Raw genomic sequence first — 16,984 nt, 5'->3', positions numbered from 1 at the left:
ACCAGCACTTTCCACTTCCCTGAATTCTTGCAGAAGCAGAGGGATTGATCAAGCCCCCAACTTCAATAATATCTTGAAACTTCTTAATTAGTTCCTTGCCTTGCCTAAATTGTTGCCTGCTGTCTTTCAGCTACTATTTTTCTTCCCTCTTGGCTGAAAACTATTTGTTGAAAGGCAGATCAGATCTGTATACTGTGTATAAATATCATGAGCATGACCAATGCAAAATGTGAAGAGAGCTTATCACAAAAAGAGAATTTCTGCAATAGGCTTCTTGGCCAAAAATGGTTCATTGCTGCTAGCACCAGTTCAGCTCCATTAATGGTAGCAATGGTGGGAGTCCTAGTGTAAATAGCCAGGTGGCTATTATTTGAAGTACCATGTTGTCTAACCTTGCTTCGAGTAGGTCTACATAACAGAGAATTTAAAATATCAACAACTGCCCTTAACTTGTCTATAAGAGAACTCCTATTGTTACCCTCAGTGCGAGCTGCTGGGTGCTCTCACTTCGGGAACTCTGGCTATTCACTCAGATGCTGAAGTATAGGGTTAAGTCTAACCTTAGGCTCCTTTTTTTTTTTTAATTGCCATACTGGTGACGAGGCCCCCGCAGCAGTGGAGAAATTTTAAGAAAGCCATTTCTATAAGTGTATTAAATTAAACCAGGATAATTACAAATATTTTTTGTAAAGCTAATATTACACCATGCTCAGAGATTGATTGTGCAGATTTTCCCTCAGTTAAATTGTTTCACTCAAATTTGTGCCCTATGATCTTGAGTAAAGTTCAAGAGTGAAGAAAATTACAAGGATATTAGCAGGGAATATCAGAGACAGGGAGCTTAATGAAAGGAGGGTAAACACAAAAGTACGTGAGAAGTGAGCTGTTGTGCATATTGTAAAACCCAGAAAGTCTCATGGCCCATGAATCACATCTGAAAGAGCTGCATATAGAAAACAAAGAGTTCAGATAACACCTGATATTTTAATTCAAAATCTTACAGTAAAAATGTGTGAGGCACTGTAAAATAAACTTGTAGGTTAAAAATTATCCATTTAATGTTTTGGAATTAATATGGATAAAGAGAGATTTTTGTTAGTACTGTCTGCTTTTTAATAGATGCATCTCACTTTGAGTCACTGATGTAGCCATAAAGTTAGCTCCACTCTTCCACAGATGATACATTGTAGCAGTGGTGTAAGTGCTACAAGCACAGATGAGCAACTGTGGCAATGGAAATAGTGGTGTGAATAGGGGTTGAGATCCCATGGTAGTTTAAGACATAGCAGAATGAGACACTACACCTGAAAAGGTATCTAATCAGGAAGCCCTCTTACTGATATTTGTTTTGTTAAAATACCTTTAGGAGAAACTTTTCAGTAGTTTTATTTACAGGGACTGTCTGTACTGTTTTTATGGCTAGCTATCTTGTCTAATTACAAGCACCGTCCCAGCTATATTGACTTCTAGGAATTATGTCAAAGTGTGTCACCCCTTGGAGAGGTATGTATATGATTAGGTCAATGGAATTTCAGGTCCAATCCATTTCTGCACTGCACCTCTCAAAAGCTGGTATATAGTCCCACAATGCCAAGCCATCTATTCCACCCACGACTCATACATTTAATCCTTGCGTGTCCCTAAAGATCCTGGTTTTTTAAACATACACAAAACTCTGTAGCTGTCAAAACGAATGCTGCATATCGCACAAGGGTAGAATATGTACTTTAACATTCTGCTGGAATGACACAAGTCCAGCAGATGACAACTTAATGTCAGTAGCACTCTGGATTACATCACAGTATGCTCTAAATAGAATATAGTTGAAAATCAGAGGCTCTTCACACACACATCTCATTCCCAAAGGGATTAAGTCTGAAAGTTTGGGTGTCTACTAAAATTAATATGCTTCAAATTAAAGACACAGTTTTAGAATCTCTGCAGGGAATAGGTTCTATTGTACATTCTTCGGACAAACTGAGATTAAGAAGATTATGAGGCTTTAACACATTTTTCTATTTTATAATCTATTAAAATAAAAAAAATGTAGACCTTAAGGACCTGAAGGTGCATTTTGGTTTCTAACATGGTGTCTTTTTTTTTTTTTTTATCAGATGCCTATAGTATGCTCAGCTGGATACATTTCTAGACACACTGTGCTGAACCCACTCTAGGCAGTTGATGCATCCATTCTCCACTTACAGTGCTGAGCAGCAACATTTTCTCTTCATATACTGTTCATTTCCCTGCGGATTTGAACACAGCCATGCTGTTGCCGCCATAATGTTACCTGATAAATTCAGAACTCATTAATTGAACCTGAATTGCTGAGAAGGAAATATATATATTATAGGCAAGGCTGGTAATGCCTTCTATTATTAAGGTTGCCCAACAATTTCCATTGTAAGATCCTGGGTTCAGTTGCATATATTTAACCATTGAACTTTTCCAATTTGGTGTTTGCTTGAGGCAAAAAAAAAAAAAAATTGAAAGGGTCAGCCAAAATAGTTGTCATTTCTGAGAATGAAGCTAGGGAGAAATATATGGTTTTACCCATGTTAAACTACTGGCAGTCTTTTCCTTGAAATGCACTACTTGAAATTTAGCAGGTGGGTGGCTTTTGTATTAGAGATGTGGCTTTTGCTATCCCTGTGAAAATCCACTCAGATTTGGTTGTTATAAGCCTTTGAAAAATTGAAATTTGCACATGGTAAGTAGAGAATTCTTAGTTTTTCATAGCTAAAATCTCTGAAGAGGCCAGTCTCCCTGAGTATGCTCAAGCCATATCTTAATGCATACACAGAAGAGAGATGAATTAAGGTCACAAAGGCAACTGTATTCTGGAATTATCTAACTTCTGAGTGCTTGATTTTGCACCCTTCATAATTTTTAATGTATTTTGTGTGTAGTGTGTGTGGATATAGATATAATCCAAATGCTTAGCTAGTGTAAATTGGCATAACTCCATTGACTTCAATTGAACTTTGCTCATTTACCCCACCTGTAGATCTGGCTTGTGTTTTGTTTATGTTGTAATTGTGATAATTAGGTGATTTAAAACACTGATATTTAGCCCTTTTCTTCAACCTCAATCTTAATTATTTGTGTGGCCTAAATGCTAGTACAAGGTTGCTCTGTTTCAGTGCTGTAAAGTTTTTGTTTCAGGAGCCAGCATTCCTTTGCCATGCTGATCACATGCACCTCTCCTATCTCCATATATCTGCTTTGGCTTCTCCTCATCATTGCATTAAATTCAGTAATTAGTCTATTAGCACTTTGGTCCTTTTCATTTTTAACTAGCTGCATAAATATATCTAATGAATATTCATGATCTACTTCCTCACTGTAAAAGTCTGTGCCAACATCTCTTCCCTTATCTGACCTACACCTTCTTCTGCTCCTTGCATTCTACCCAAACTGTGGACTGCTCACTTGTTTCCTCAATAATTTCCATCCTGGTGCCATTTTTTCATGCTGCTTCATGTGTTTGACCAAGCTTTAAATGCCAAAAGCTTTCCCACTCTTTCTGAAAATCATTGATGAGATTCCAGATATTCTATGAAGCATTCTATGTGGAGCTCCATGTTTGGTCCATGTGGAGAATGAGAGTTCTGTTTGATATTATCCTTAAATCAAAGGATGCAGTCAGGGAGCAAGCCAACAAGAAACAAAACAATGGTGAAGATAAGAAAATGCCAGGGGTCTTTAACAAATCAATGGGTGAGCTATGAACTAGGGAATGCCCCTGCCTGACTCCAACCAGACAGGCAAGATTTACTCTTCCCATTGTTGAGCCAAGTATCAGAGGGCATACAAAATCATAAGACAATGGGCATAGAAAAGGAAGAGGGCTGCTCAGGAAGTGCTGAAGAGTACTGAGAGAGTTGCAAGGAGACATAGAGAGTCACAGAGGGCATACTGCAGCAGGGCACGCTGCTTCAGCCAGCCCAGAGTTGGAGGCTGAATGGAACTTACAAGACTTGCAAGGAGAGATTAAGCTGTAGGAGAGACCCTCCACCTATAGGCCTCTTTTGTTTTATTCTTTTACTCTGTGTGCTTCATGCCTTTGGGGGGTAAATGAATAAATAATGCTTTGCTTTGAAGAAGATGGTTGAGTCACTTTAATCAGCAGCTGCCACAGGCTCCCAAGAACAAGGACTTACACATGCCAAACACATTTCAGCCTGGATGTTAATGTGGTTGGTAAACGGCAGGGCTACAGCCCACAGATCCAGGCTAAGAATGGTGGGACCGTGTGGTCCAGAGGGATAGATAGCAAACTTTGTCCCCACTGGGGTACACTCCAAAAGAACTAAAAGGGATCTAAAGCAAAGCTTACCATGTAACTGACAGGCTATGGATAGCCACTTGTTTTTTTACCCACATAAGCTCTTTGGGAAAAGTCACCTATTTAGCAATTTGTGTATTGTAAAGCACTATGTATACTCACAGTGCTACAGATAGGATCAAAACAGCAGTAACAGTGCACGTGAATTAATGGAGAAACATAAGACAGGTTAACCTACTGCCACTCAGATAATAAATGGAGTAAAACTGTCTGCACTGCCAAGAAATGACTCTCTACCTGTACTAGATATTAGTCATGCACCTGTACCTTTTATGTATAGGACCTTGAAGTGAAGTATATGTGAGGGTTTTTATTATTTAACACTGGAAAGAGAGTTAAACACTAACTTGAAATAAGGACAATATTCCCTATGGTAATGCAAGCCTTCAAAGTTTTGTACCCTTTTTTCACCCTCAGACACTTGACTGACAATTTAAAGTGTAGAAACTACAGAGGTAGGACAGCTTTTCTTAAATAGAAGCTTTATTGGGATTTTAAGATATAACAATAGAAACAACACTGATCTAAACAAAATTCCATATGATTCATTGCAATTGTAAAGAGATATTAGAGGAGTGCAATTGATAATGTAACTGCCACAGCAAACAAGAAAGAGAATATACAAGTACAGAAGAAAAGTTCAAGGGTCATGGTGTTAGAAGAAGAGATGGAGTGACAGTTTTCCAGGTGTTATATCGGCACTGTATTCTTGAAATCTGGCCACCTCCTTCTGTGTTTTTGCAAATTTTCATATGTTTTAATTTTAAAAATATGTTTCCTTTTCCTGTTGCTGTTCCCAAACTCAGTGCAGGGGAAAGGAGTCTCACAGATTATAAACAAAGTGCTGTCAAATGCACAAAGGTAAACAAACTGAAAAAATAATCACTTTCCTCAAATCTTTTTCATTTATAGTGATCTTATGTGTTTCTTGTAAAACTAGTAGGCAAAAGAATTTGAGGCAGAAGTGAGATTTTTAAGTTGGTGGGCCTGTAAATCCAATGAGCTGTTGTGGATATCTCAACATTTTACATGTTGCCACAGAAAGAGCCCCCATTGTATATAATGGAAGTCTATTGTCTGATATATTGAACCAAAAGTTTGCTGTGGATTATTATTTTCTTCATTTACGTCTGACCTGTCACCACCGAAGTAAATGGGAGTAAGATTGAGTCCTTGGTAACTTTGATTAATATATAATGATCCTTTGACATTTGAACTGAGAGAAAGAAGGCAGGTAGGCAGTGACATACAAAGCTGTGACAGTCATACAATGACAGTCAAGGCTGTTGCTGCTGCAATTCATTAGTATACAAAATCAAGTTTCCCCAAAATGTGTTTTGTTGTTTCCAAATGGTGGACATAAGATTGAATTCAGGTAGGCAAGAGGAGAATGTTGCCTCGTGTCTCAGAGAAAACTATAGCTAGTGATCTACATAAGAACGGTCATACTGGGTCAGACCAAAGGTCCATCTAGCTCAATATCCTGTCTTCCAACAGTGACCAATGCCAGGTGCCACAGAGGGAATGAACAGAACAGGTAATCATCAAGTGATCCATTCCTTATCACCCATTCCCAGCTTCTGGCAAACAGAGGCTATGGACATCATACCTGCCCATCCTGGCTAATAGCCATTGATAGACCTATCCTCCATGAATGTATCTAGTCCTTTTTTTTTTAACCTTGTCACAACATCCTCAGGCAAAGAGTTCCACAGGTTGACTGTGTGTTGTGTTATGAGAAGGAGTAAATAACACTTCCTTATTTACTTTCTCCACACCAATCATTATTTTATAGATCTCTGTCATATCCCCTCTTAGTTGTCTCTTTTCCAAGCTGAAAAGTCCCAATCTTATTACTCTCTCCTCATAAGGAAGCTGTTCCATACCCCTAATCAATTTTGTTGCCTAGATTGTAGCTTGAGAGAAAAAATGTTTACTCTCTCAAAAGGGAAAAGTATCTAAGCTTTCCCCATACCAAACACATCTATAGCTACTGTTTCCCCAGGAAGCCTTTAAAGGTATGACAATCTGGGACCAAAAGTTTTAATGTCAAAGGACATTCCAATAAATAGTGGAACAGAGATGCCATTTGTTTCAGTTGTGTGGGATAAGAAGCTTCTAAATCTTTCCAAAATGTTACTTGGAATGGAAGGTAATGCATTTTGTGTGTGATAAAACATTGTATTTGAATACATTTGTTCCAGATAAACAAATTGTGCATTTTATTTATTGCTTGATGCCAAACTGTTGAGGCATGTCAAACCCCATATTTCTACTCAAAGCTAGATTCAATACTTGACATTTTAGTATCTAAGCAATTTGGAGTGTATTATAAAATACAAAGATAAAATGCTGAGTTTTTAGTTTGTGGTACTAATTAATTGCTTCTCTTTATCTGCATCTGTGTGACTCAAATTAAGTAAAATAATGCTTTGGTTATTGAGTCCCTTAATTGAAAAGATGTATAAAATTCTCTCTTCACCAATCCAGATATGTGTATGTGTGTCATAACTATAAAGGGAAGGGTAACAGCTGTCCTGTGTACAGTACTATAAAATCCCTCCTGGCCAGAGACTCCAAAATCCTTTTCCCTGTAAAGGGTTAAGAAGCTCAGGTAACCTGGCTGGCATCTGACCTAAAGGACCAATAAGGGGATAAGATACTTTCAAATCTTGGGGGGGGGGGGCGGGGAAGGCTTTTGTTTGTGTTCTTTGTTTGTGAGTGTGTTCGCTCTCGGGACTGAGAGGGACCAGACATCAATCCAGGTTCTCCACATCTTTCTAAACAAGTCTCTCCTATTTCAAACTTGTAAGTAAATAGCCAAGCAAGGCGTGTTAGTTTTCCTTTGTTTTCTCAACTTGTAAATGTACCTTTTACTAGAGTGTTTATCTTTGTTTGCTGTACTTTGAACCTGAGACTAGAGGGGAGTCCTCTGAGCTCTTTAAGTTTGATTACCCTGTAAGGTTAATTTCCATACTGATTTTACAGAGATGATTTTTACCTTTTTCTTTAATTAAAAGCCTTCTTTTTAAGAACCTGATTGATTTTTTCCTTGTTTTAAGATCCAAGGGGTCTGGATCTTGATTCACCAGGAGCTGGTGAGAGGAAGGAGGGGAATGGTTACTTTCTCCTTGTTTTAGATCCAAGGGGGTTGGATCTGTATTCACCAGGAGTTGGTGGGGGGAAGGAGGGGGAATGGTTAATTTCTCCTTGTTTTAGATCCCAGGGGGGTTGGAACTGTATTCACCAGGAGTTGGTGGGAGGAAGGAGGGGAATGGTTAATTTCTCCTTGTTTTAAGATCCAAGGGGTTTGGATCTGTATTCACCAGGGAATTGGTGAAGGTTTTTCAAGGCTTCCCAGGAAGGGAATCCATTGAAATGGTGGCAGCGGGACCAAAGCTAAGCTGGTAGTTAAGCTTAGAAGTTTTCATGCAGGCCCCTACATTTGTACCCTAAAGTTCAAAGTGGGGATACAGCCTTGACAATGTGTATTTGAAAACAATCAAATAAACTTTAGACCTTTGCTTTGCCAAATTGGACAATGTTGTTCAGACTAGCTTGGAATTTGGTTAACCCTGCCTTTGTAGCTAGGATAACAATTCTGTGAGTTATGTTTGATAGTCTATGCATTTTAAATGGTCAATGGGACTACTATTCATGTCAGTAAATTTAGTCATGAGAATAAATGTTTGCAGGACTAAGCCCTTAGTTTGAGCTACAAGGGGAATTTCCTTTTTTGGATACATCAGTGATCCTGTGCATCTTGTATGGTGCTATACTGAGAAAATCCACAGTAATCTCCAGTTGCATGAGTACTTTTGACACAATGGGTGGGAGTGTCCAAAGGAGTACAAGAATTAGGAGTACAAGTATCGTGCAGAATGGGACTTCTCCTCCTAAATTTCTAAGGCACTATTGAAAATCTCACCCCACTGTTTAGTGTAAAACACTCATAACTGTGTCATACAAAATTCTCACATCTTGTTGTACTGGCTGAGCAAAAAAAAAAAAAAAAAGCACTACTCCTTCCCATAAGTGGGCTGTACTATTATTTACTATCCATGGCCCTGCTCCTGAAAATACTTGTACAAGAACTTTAAGCATATGTAGTTTCAGGATCCAGACCTGAGGGTTGCAGTTTATTATTTAATAATGTTTTCTGTATATTCTTACACTTATTCAATAAAAAAGTCTAAACCACAGCTTTGGGGCTTGTTGAAGTGTTAACAATGCAATCATAACTATTTACTTTGAACTACAAAGCCTCAAAGACGTGGCTTAGACTTTCACTAAGAATGTTATAGCAGTTTAAAGCTTTCTTAACATAAGAAGAATTTTGATTTTGAAGACAAAAACTTTCCAGTGACTAACCTCCAACCCTACAAAGATATAACCACATGCTTAATTTTACTTATGGAATGATCCAGTTGGCTTTGTTGGGGCTATTCTCATAGAGAAAATTAAATGTATGCATAATTATTTGGAGCAGGAGGGCTTATGTCTGAAATACTATTCATGTAAAGTTTTTAATGCACAACATAATCCTTGCCTTTAATAAGAATCTTTTTCTAATTACACACTAGATAGCAATGTGCAAGACCATGACAGCACAAACGAGGACTAGCAGTGTCACATAGACTTCATGCAAGCCCTTTGTATTGGTTTACTATGGGTCAGTGTATACAACATAGTAAATATGCACAGATCAGTCCTCCAACAAATCACTTTGTTAGGTCTGCAGAGAGCACAGAGATATATGGTGCATGTAACATTGGCTTTTGGAGGAGGCTGCAGATTTTCCTTGTTAGGTTTAAAGCTATTCTCATGATAAACTCAGAAAATATTTCAATGCCCTTCAATGCTGATTTCAAATAGCACATTATGCAACTCCTGCAAGTGATAACTTAGTATTTTGGGATGCTGAGAAGGACTAGAATGTGTGCTTGATATTAAAATCCATCACTTCTTTAACATGATTACACTTCTGAAAGAGCTCATCTGACTGTTACAGATATAGTTATGTTGTGTAAGAAATGCAGTATATGCAAGCATATTCTGCTCAAAAGCTGAGAGAACTTATATTAACAAATACATACACATTTATATTTATAAAATGCTCCCTGAGGAAGCTCCTTTAAAAAGTCCTTGATTTCTCTGTTTTACTTCATTTTTAGTTTTCTCCTTCCTTTGTCATTGTTTTTCCTTCCTCTGTCTATCAATTTATCACTGCCTGTGCTTCCCAATGGCCCCTCTCCTCTTCAGTTTCTCCCAGTCTCTCCACAATCTATTTCTTTACAGCTTTTCTGTTCTTGCCTTCTTTATTCCCCTCTGTTCAGCCCTGTGTTTTTGCTGCTTTTGGAGAGCAGTGATTTTTCCATTGAAATTGCGCTATCAAGTGCTATTCTCACAGGATGCCCACACACTCTGAGACCCAGGAAACACCAATTGGTTATTAAAATGCAGAAGCTCAGTGGGAGCTGCTAAATAGCACAAGAAAGAAATTGACTCCAGAATGCAAAAGTTGACATCCAGTACAGGTCTTTTTTCAGTTGACTATTCAAGTTTCTGATATTAATGTGGTGACATCACCCAATTTTGATATACATACCTTTAGAATGGTATTTGTTTAAATGTTTTCTATGGCGTTTATTGGGACTGTTGGTTTATTAGTATGTGCTCCTGCACAACTGGAAGCTCTAGAGGAACAGGGCTTGTCTTCTCTCTTCCGCCCCGCAGGACAAAGACAACACAGCCCAAGATATGTTTTTCTCCAACTCCCTCCCTCCTCAGGACTGGCTTTTATTCATCTGCCTCAGTGATTTATCTCAAAAACAGTAAAACCTTGCTACAGCTCAACATTGCTTTAGCCCATAGAGACCTCCTGAGCTAACTCACCCAAATACTTTTCCTTGAAGAACTTCTTGTTCCTCCTTGAAGCTCTGTCTTATCTTAGAGAGCTGCTCAGCTGTTTGTATTGCTGAGATGGAGATAAAGGTTATTCCTCTGTTTGGGTGATTTGTTCAGTCAGCAGATTAACTCTTCTGCCTCCACAGAGGGACCTAAGACAGAAATCCTGTCACAGAAGCTAACTTGACCTCTTATTCCCCATATTAATCAAGTTCAGAGGATTTTTGTTTGCTTGTTTTTAAGTGATGCTGGAAATAATTTCTCCACCCACACAGAACCTAACTATGGTTACTTCCTCCTAAAGCATCACCTGCTGGTATTAGTCTTATTAGAATTGCCCTTGTTCTCTGAAGAGCTGAGTGGTCTTGCTACATGCTAGAGATATGTCTACACTGCAGGTGGGAGTGAGCCTCTCAGCCCAGGTTCATGAACTCGTGCTGGCGGGGCTCGAACTAGCACACTAAAAATAGCAGTGTGGACATTGTGGCTCAGGCTCTCAAGCCTAAGGAGTCAGGTCAGCTTTCTCACTTTCTTTGTCCCTAATAGTATTTAATTATTCACTACAAAGTGGAACAGCTTTCAACAAGAGCGCTCCACCTCAGAAAACCCCATCATCTGCTGGTTAGAGCTCTCACCTGAGAGGTTGGAAACCTCTGTTCAAATCATTTCTCCTCATCAAGCTGACAGGGAAATTGAGCCAGGGTCTCCCTGTGACAAAGTTCCTCCTCTACCTTGGTGGGTCCTGCGCTTATTGCGGGATTTGTTCGCTTCACAGATTCACCCCATGGGTCAGGAAACAGTCCAGAGACCTTCCCCTCTGGTAGAAGCTATAGTCTAGGTCAATTCCTCCTGTGTTTGATCAGGAGTTGGAAGGTATGGGGGGAACCCAGGCCTGCCCTCTACTCCAGGTTCCAGCCCAGGGCCCTGTGGACTGCAGCTGTTTAGAGTGCCTCCTGGTACAGTTGCACAACACCTACAACTCCCTGGGCTACTTCCCCATGGCCTCCTCCCAACACCTTCTTTGTCCTCACCACCGGACCTTCCTCCTGATGTCGGATAACACTTGTACTTCTCAATCCTCCAGCAGTACGCCTACTCACTCTCAGCTTCTTGCACACCTCTTGCTTCCAGTTCCTCACACACACTTGCTCCCCCTGGCTTGACTGGAGTGAGCCCTTTTATAGCATCAGAGGGGCCTTAATTAGAGTCATGTGCTTAACTGCCTCACCTGACTCTTAGCAGGTTAATTGGAGTCTGGTGGTCTATTAGCCTGGAGCAGCCCCTGCTCTGGTCACTCAGAGAACAGAAAACTACTTATCCAGTGGCCAGTATATCTCCCTTCTGCTACTCTGCTGTTCCCAACTGGTCTGGGTCTATCACACCCATATTCCAGTGAGTACCCTAATGTCTAGGCTAAATGTTTCAGGTATTTTCCTATCTTTACCTGATTTGAGGATTGCCCTTGTGATTAGATGTGGGCTAGATACTCCGATGCCTGCTTGGGGCTGCAGTGAGCATGACCACAGGCAAAAATATCGGTACCTAAGGAACTTTACAGTGGAAATTTAGGCTGTATGTGAGTTTAAGCACCTATATCGTTAGGCAGCAGCTGAGCAGGGGTGGATCTGAGGCTAAACTTTTCACTATCCCCTGACAATTTATTTTTCTGCATCAAGAAAGCTGGGTGAATGATACTATAAGCCCAATGCCAGTTCACCTCAGCCCCCTCACTATGCCGTCAAACCTAAACAGGACAAATGAGAAGCTTAAACCGGAGTCCTTAGAAGGTATCCTCAATCTGTTAGCTCAGATTTGTGACTAATTTGGGCATCATCCTACTAATCCATAGTCCTCAAGGCAAAGGATTCCCATAGGAATTAAGATGTTGTCTGACATGGCAAAGAAGTCTTAGGTTTATGACCTGTGGAATTTTTCCAAACACTAAATTGTTTCATAAATTCAAGATTGCCTCACTCAACTCCATAACTAGGGCCCTACCAAATTCATGGTCCATTTCAGTCAATTTCATGGTCATAGGATTATTAAAAATAGTAAATTTCATGATTTCAGCTATTTAAATCTGAAATTTCAAAGTGTTGTAATTGTAGAGGTCCTGATGCAAAAAGGAGTTGCGGGGGGGGGGGGGGGGGGAGTCACAAGATTATTATTGTGGGGGTTGCAGTACTGCTACCCTTACTTCTGTGTTGCTGCTGCTGGCAACAGTGCTGCCTTCAGTGTTGGGCAGCTGGAGAGTGGCACCTGCTGGCTGGGAGCCTAGCTCTGAAGGCATTGCCGCTGCCAGCAGCAATGCAGAAGTATGGATGGTATGGTATGGTATTACTACCCTTACTTCTGCGCTGCTGTCTGTGGAGCTGGGCGCTCAGTCAGCAGCCACCACTCTCCAGCTGCCAAGCTCTGAAGGCAGCAATGCAGAAGTAAGGGTGGCATGGTATAGTATTGCCACCCTTACTTCTGTGCTGCTGCTGGTGGGACGCTGCTTTCAGAGTTGGGTACCTGGCCAACAGCCTCCTCTCTTTGGCTGCCCAGCTCTGCAGACAGCTGCACAGAAGTAAGGGTGGCAATACCATGATCCCCCTGCAACTCCCTTTTAGGTCAGGACCCCCAATTTGCGAAACGCTGATCTCCCCTGTGAAATAGGTATAGTATAGGGTAAGAGCACATAAAAGGCCAGATTTCACGGAGTGGAAGGGAGGCCAGATTTCACAGTCCATGATGTGTTTTTCATGGCTGTTAAATTGGGTAGGGCCCTACCCATAACTCAGAACTTCATGTGAAGATCTACTATTTTATCAGTCGCATTTGTGATAGCCTCTTGGGACCCCAGGAACAACTAACTAAGCACAAGACCACATAAGATGCCCTTTCCAAAAATTCACCTGTGTGGATCTGATTGCAGAACTGGGGCTTTAGATGCTAAGTGGCACTTCAATGGTGTGTATTCCTTGTGTTGGTCTTCTGCAGAGGGTGACTTTCACCCTAAATGCACTAACGGCAAAAAGGGAAGATGCTTATCATTCAACCCTTAGGTATATTACCAATCAGTCTCAGTCAAGATGTTGTCTGGGCCAGACTAAATATACATACACATTTTTTTCTGCACCACAAGAAGAGACATTTAAAGAGACCATTTAAAACTTACTTTAAAAAATATGAAAATGGGATTTCTTTCTTCTGCCATTCACACCTCACCAGATTATTGCTTCTAGTGAGAAAGGGAACAGTACAATCAGATGTAATTAAAATTTGTGGTAAAACTGTCTCATAGAATGAAATAATATGAACTTAATTCAGGAAATGATGTGAAGCAGAAATTCCATCTAGAATTGCAAGGTATAGCACAGTATGATGACCAACAAGCTTAGACAAAAGGAACAACCACGGATAATGCTAAAACTTTCAATTGATTTACCAGAGTATATTCTCTAGATTCCATCTTGGGATTTGTTTGTTTGTTTCTTGGCAGACAGAGAAAGCTAGCAATTTTCTGGTTTCTTATTTCCTGGAGTATGAAAGATACTTTTGTAAAGCAGTATGTGTCTACTTTGCAGAGGGCAAGACTGACAGAAAAATCAATCAGGGTTTCAAAAGTTATCAATGAAAAGGACATTGGTTTGTGAGTCTGAGAATATCAAGCGGCATAAATTTACCACTTCCAGGATACTTGTGAAGTCCTGTACCAAAGCTAAAGATAGAGTTTTGATGAACAGTAAGATGATCATTACTGTTGCCGGAATTCTTTCATCTTCACATGTGTGATACTCCAGGTAACTATAGTGCATAGCCTAACAAGTTTCATTTCAGGTGTGTTACATTGCTGATGTCTGGAATGCCTCATTAATATCCAGCACTCCCTATAATCATAGGAAATTCAGTTCCTGATATAAGAGAAGCCTTTGATCCATTGACAGAGAATACAAACATTATTTATATGAAGATTACAGTTCAGGAAGCAGTCAAGTTGATTTATCTGCAGTGCACTGGGCAAATTAGAATGACTAAGAATGACACATTTTCAATAGAAGAAAACAGTAGGGACTCAGTAAAAGAATGCAGTCTCCTCACAATACTTCTTTCTAACTATGAAAAAAACATGAGATCTATATTTCAGAGCTGCCTAAAGATATTCATATGGAAAAGAGAAAGGAGAGCTACTGCTGGAACCTGTAAATAGTGACTTTTTAAACACGTTTTACAAAAAAAATCATCATAATTCAGTTTAAATGAAAAATCTTGGGAAAATGAATGAGCTTGATGTTCAGTTAAGTGCATTTTACTGTCCTTTTGTTATGTTCAAGAATATTATAGCGAATGAAGGAATCCGTAAACTCTTTTAGCATAGGAATCAGGGTAGCAGCCGTGTTAGTCTGTATCCTCAAAAAGAACAGGAGTACTTGTGGCACCTTAGAGACTAACAAATTTATTAGAGCATAAGCTTCCGTGGGCTACCGCCCACTTCTTCGGATGCATATAGAGTGAAACATATATTGAGGAGATATACAGTACTCCTGTTCTTTTAGCATAGTGATTTTGTTAGTTTACTGCTGGATATGAAGGTATCATTGCATCCTCATGCCAATGCTATTAATAACAAAGAAATTATGGCTCAGAATGTGAGGTAGATTTTTTAATAGACCATAAGCAAAGTAAAATATAATGGAGAAAAATGAGAATTAAGGCCCTGATCATGCAATGAGGTTTGCTCATTTCAGCATCAGGCATAGATTACTAAATTATAGGTCTGATCTTCCAAACTCACTGTATACAACACTCCCTTTGAATCAATCAGCCAATATAAGAAAGTGTCCCTATACAGCAGTAGCACTTAAAATTAAACATGCTGAAATTGCTTTCCTGAATAGCAATGGATTTGAGCACATGCTTAATTACTTTTCTGAATGGTTGCCAAAGAGGCAAAGATAAAATTACAGGAGGACACTGGAAGAACTACTGTAGTTATCCCAGATGAGGTTTCAAACAAAATCATTTTTAACCATTTATCTAAATAAAAAAAGTGTCATTTGTCATTTAAAAAATAATAATAATGAATGATTGTTAAGGCTGTATCTTTTCATTAATAATCCCGTGTTGTGTTGTCATGCATCTATCGCTCATCTATAAAAAATTGCTTTTGGCAAAAGCATGCAGTGTGGAAGTTAATTAGTTTTATTTTGTTTGGTTCATGAGTACAAATATTGAACAAAATTGCTTTAGATATTAAATGATGCAACTCAGATTCTAAATGATCAAGGTACTTAAGCTTGCATAACTTCAAGCATACAAGGAGTCCTGATGAAGTTATTGAAGTCAGTGGAGCTGCTCAGTCGCTTAAAGTTAGGTATGTACTTATGTAGCTTGAGCCCCATATACTTTTATTGTTTAAAAAGTATGATTTATTTATGTGCTGACAATCTGAATACATTACCTTTATTCTGCATTTGTACAGTGCCTAGCACAGTTAGGTCCTGCTGCATTTGGGTATGCTATAGTAATACAAACAACCACCACCAACATCTGTATCAGAAAGACAAATAATCCCAGCACAGGCCAACATAAAATTATCTGTGGAAAAAGTCTTGAAGTCAGTGGGACTACTGAGCGCCTTGGAGGAGCTAGTCCTCAAAATCCAAGTTAGGTGGCTAAATGGCTTTGAAAATTCTGGCCTTCATTTTCAACGTAGCACACAGGGATTTAGCTACATCACTTCCATGAACATTATTGGAAGCAGAGTGGCTGTATTCCTGTGCAAAGCTTTATAGATTTAAAAGGAAGAGGTAAATTTTATTTTGTTTCTCTTTAATCATAGACTCATAGGACTGGAAGGGACCTTGAGAGGTCATCTAGTCCAGTTCCCTGCACTCAAGGCAGGACTAAATATTATCTAGACGGTGTTTGTCTAACCTGCTCTTAAAAATCTCCAATGATGGAGATACCGCAACTCCCTAGGCAATTTATTCTAGTGCTTAACCACCCTGACAGGAAGGTTTTCCTAATGTCCAACCTAAACCTCCTTTGCTGCAATTTAAGCCCATTGCTTCTTGTCCTATCCTCAGGGGTTAAGAAGAACAATTCTTCTCCCTCCTCCTTGTAACAATCTTTTATGTACTTGAAAACTGTGATCATGTTCCCTTCTCTTTTCCAGACTAAACAAACCCAATTTTTTTCAATCTTCCATCATAGGTCTTGTTTTTTAGATCTTTAATCATTTTTGTTGCTCTTCCCTGGACTATCTCCAGTTTGTCCAAATCTTTCCTGAAATGTGGCCCCCAGAACTGGAAACAATACTCCAGTTGAGGCCTAATCAGCGTGGAGTAGAGTGGAAGAATTACTTCTCGTGTCTTGCTTACAACACTCCTGCTAATACATACCAGAATGATGTTAGCTTTTTTTTGCAACAGTGTTACATTGTTGACTCATATTAAGCTTATGCTCCACTATGATGCCCAGATCCCTTTCCGCAGTACTCCTTCCTAGGCAGTCATTTCCCATTTTGTATGTGTGCAGGTGATTGCTCCTTCTAAAATGAAGTACTTTGCATTTATTAAATTTCATCTTATTTACTTCAGACGATTTCTCCAGTCTGTCCAGTTCATTTTGAATTTTAATCCTATCCTCCAAAGCACTTGCAATCCCCCACAGCTTGGTATCATCCGTAAACTTTATAAGTGTACTCTCTATTCCATTATCTAAATCATTGATGAAGATACTGAA

General features: G+C 39.4%; 1 long non-coding RNA gene across 1 annotated transcript in view; it reads right to left on the bottom strand.

The window, feature by feature from the left end:
* LOC135984120 (uncharacterized) overlaps window positions 1–11,398 on the bottom strand; it is a 37,048-nt gene extending 25,650 nt beyond the window's left edge. The window contains exon 1 of the long non-coding RNA XR_010602029.1: window positions 11,356–11,398. This is a non-coding gene — a long non-coding RNA (uncharacterized LOC135984120). The remainder of the gene's footprint in view (window positions 1–11,355) is intronic.
* Window positions 11,399–16,984: the final 5,586 nt, after the last annotated feature.

The sequence above is a fragment of the Chrysemys picta genome, chromosome 5 (assembly GCF_011386835.1).
Source record: "Chrysemys picta bellii isolate R12L10 chromosome 5, ASM1138683v2, whole genome shotgun sequence".
Lineage (NCBI taxonomy): Eukaryota > Metazoa > Chordata > Testudines > Emydidae > Chrysemys > Chrysemys picta.
The sequence above is the reverse complement of the archived record's forward strand: the minus strand, read 5'-3'. Positions and strand labels throughout refer to the sequence as shown.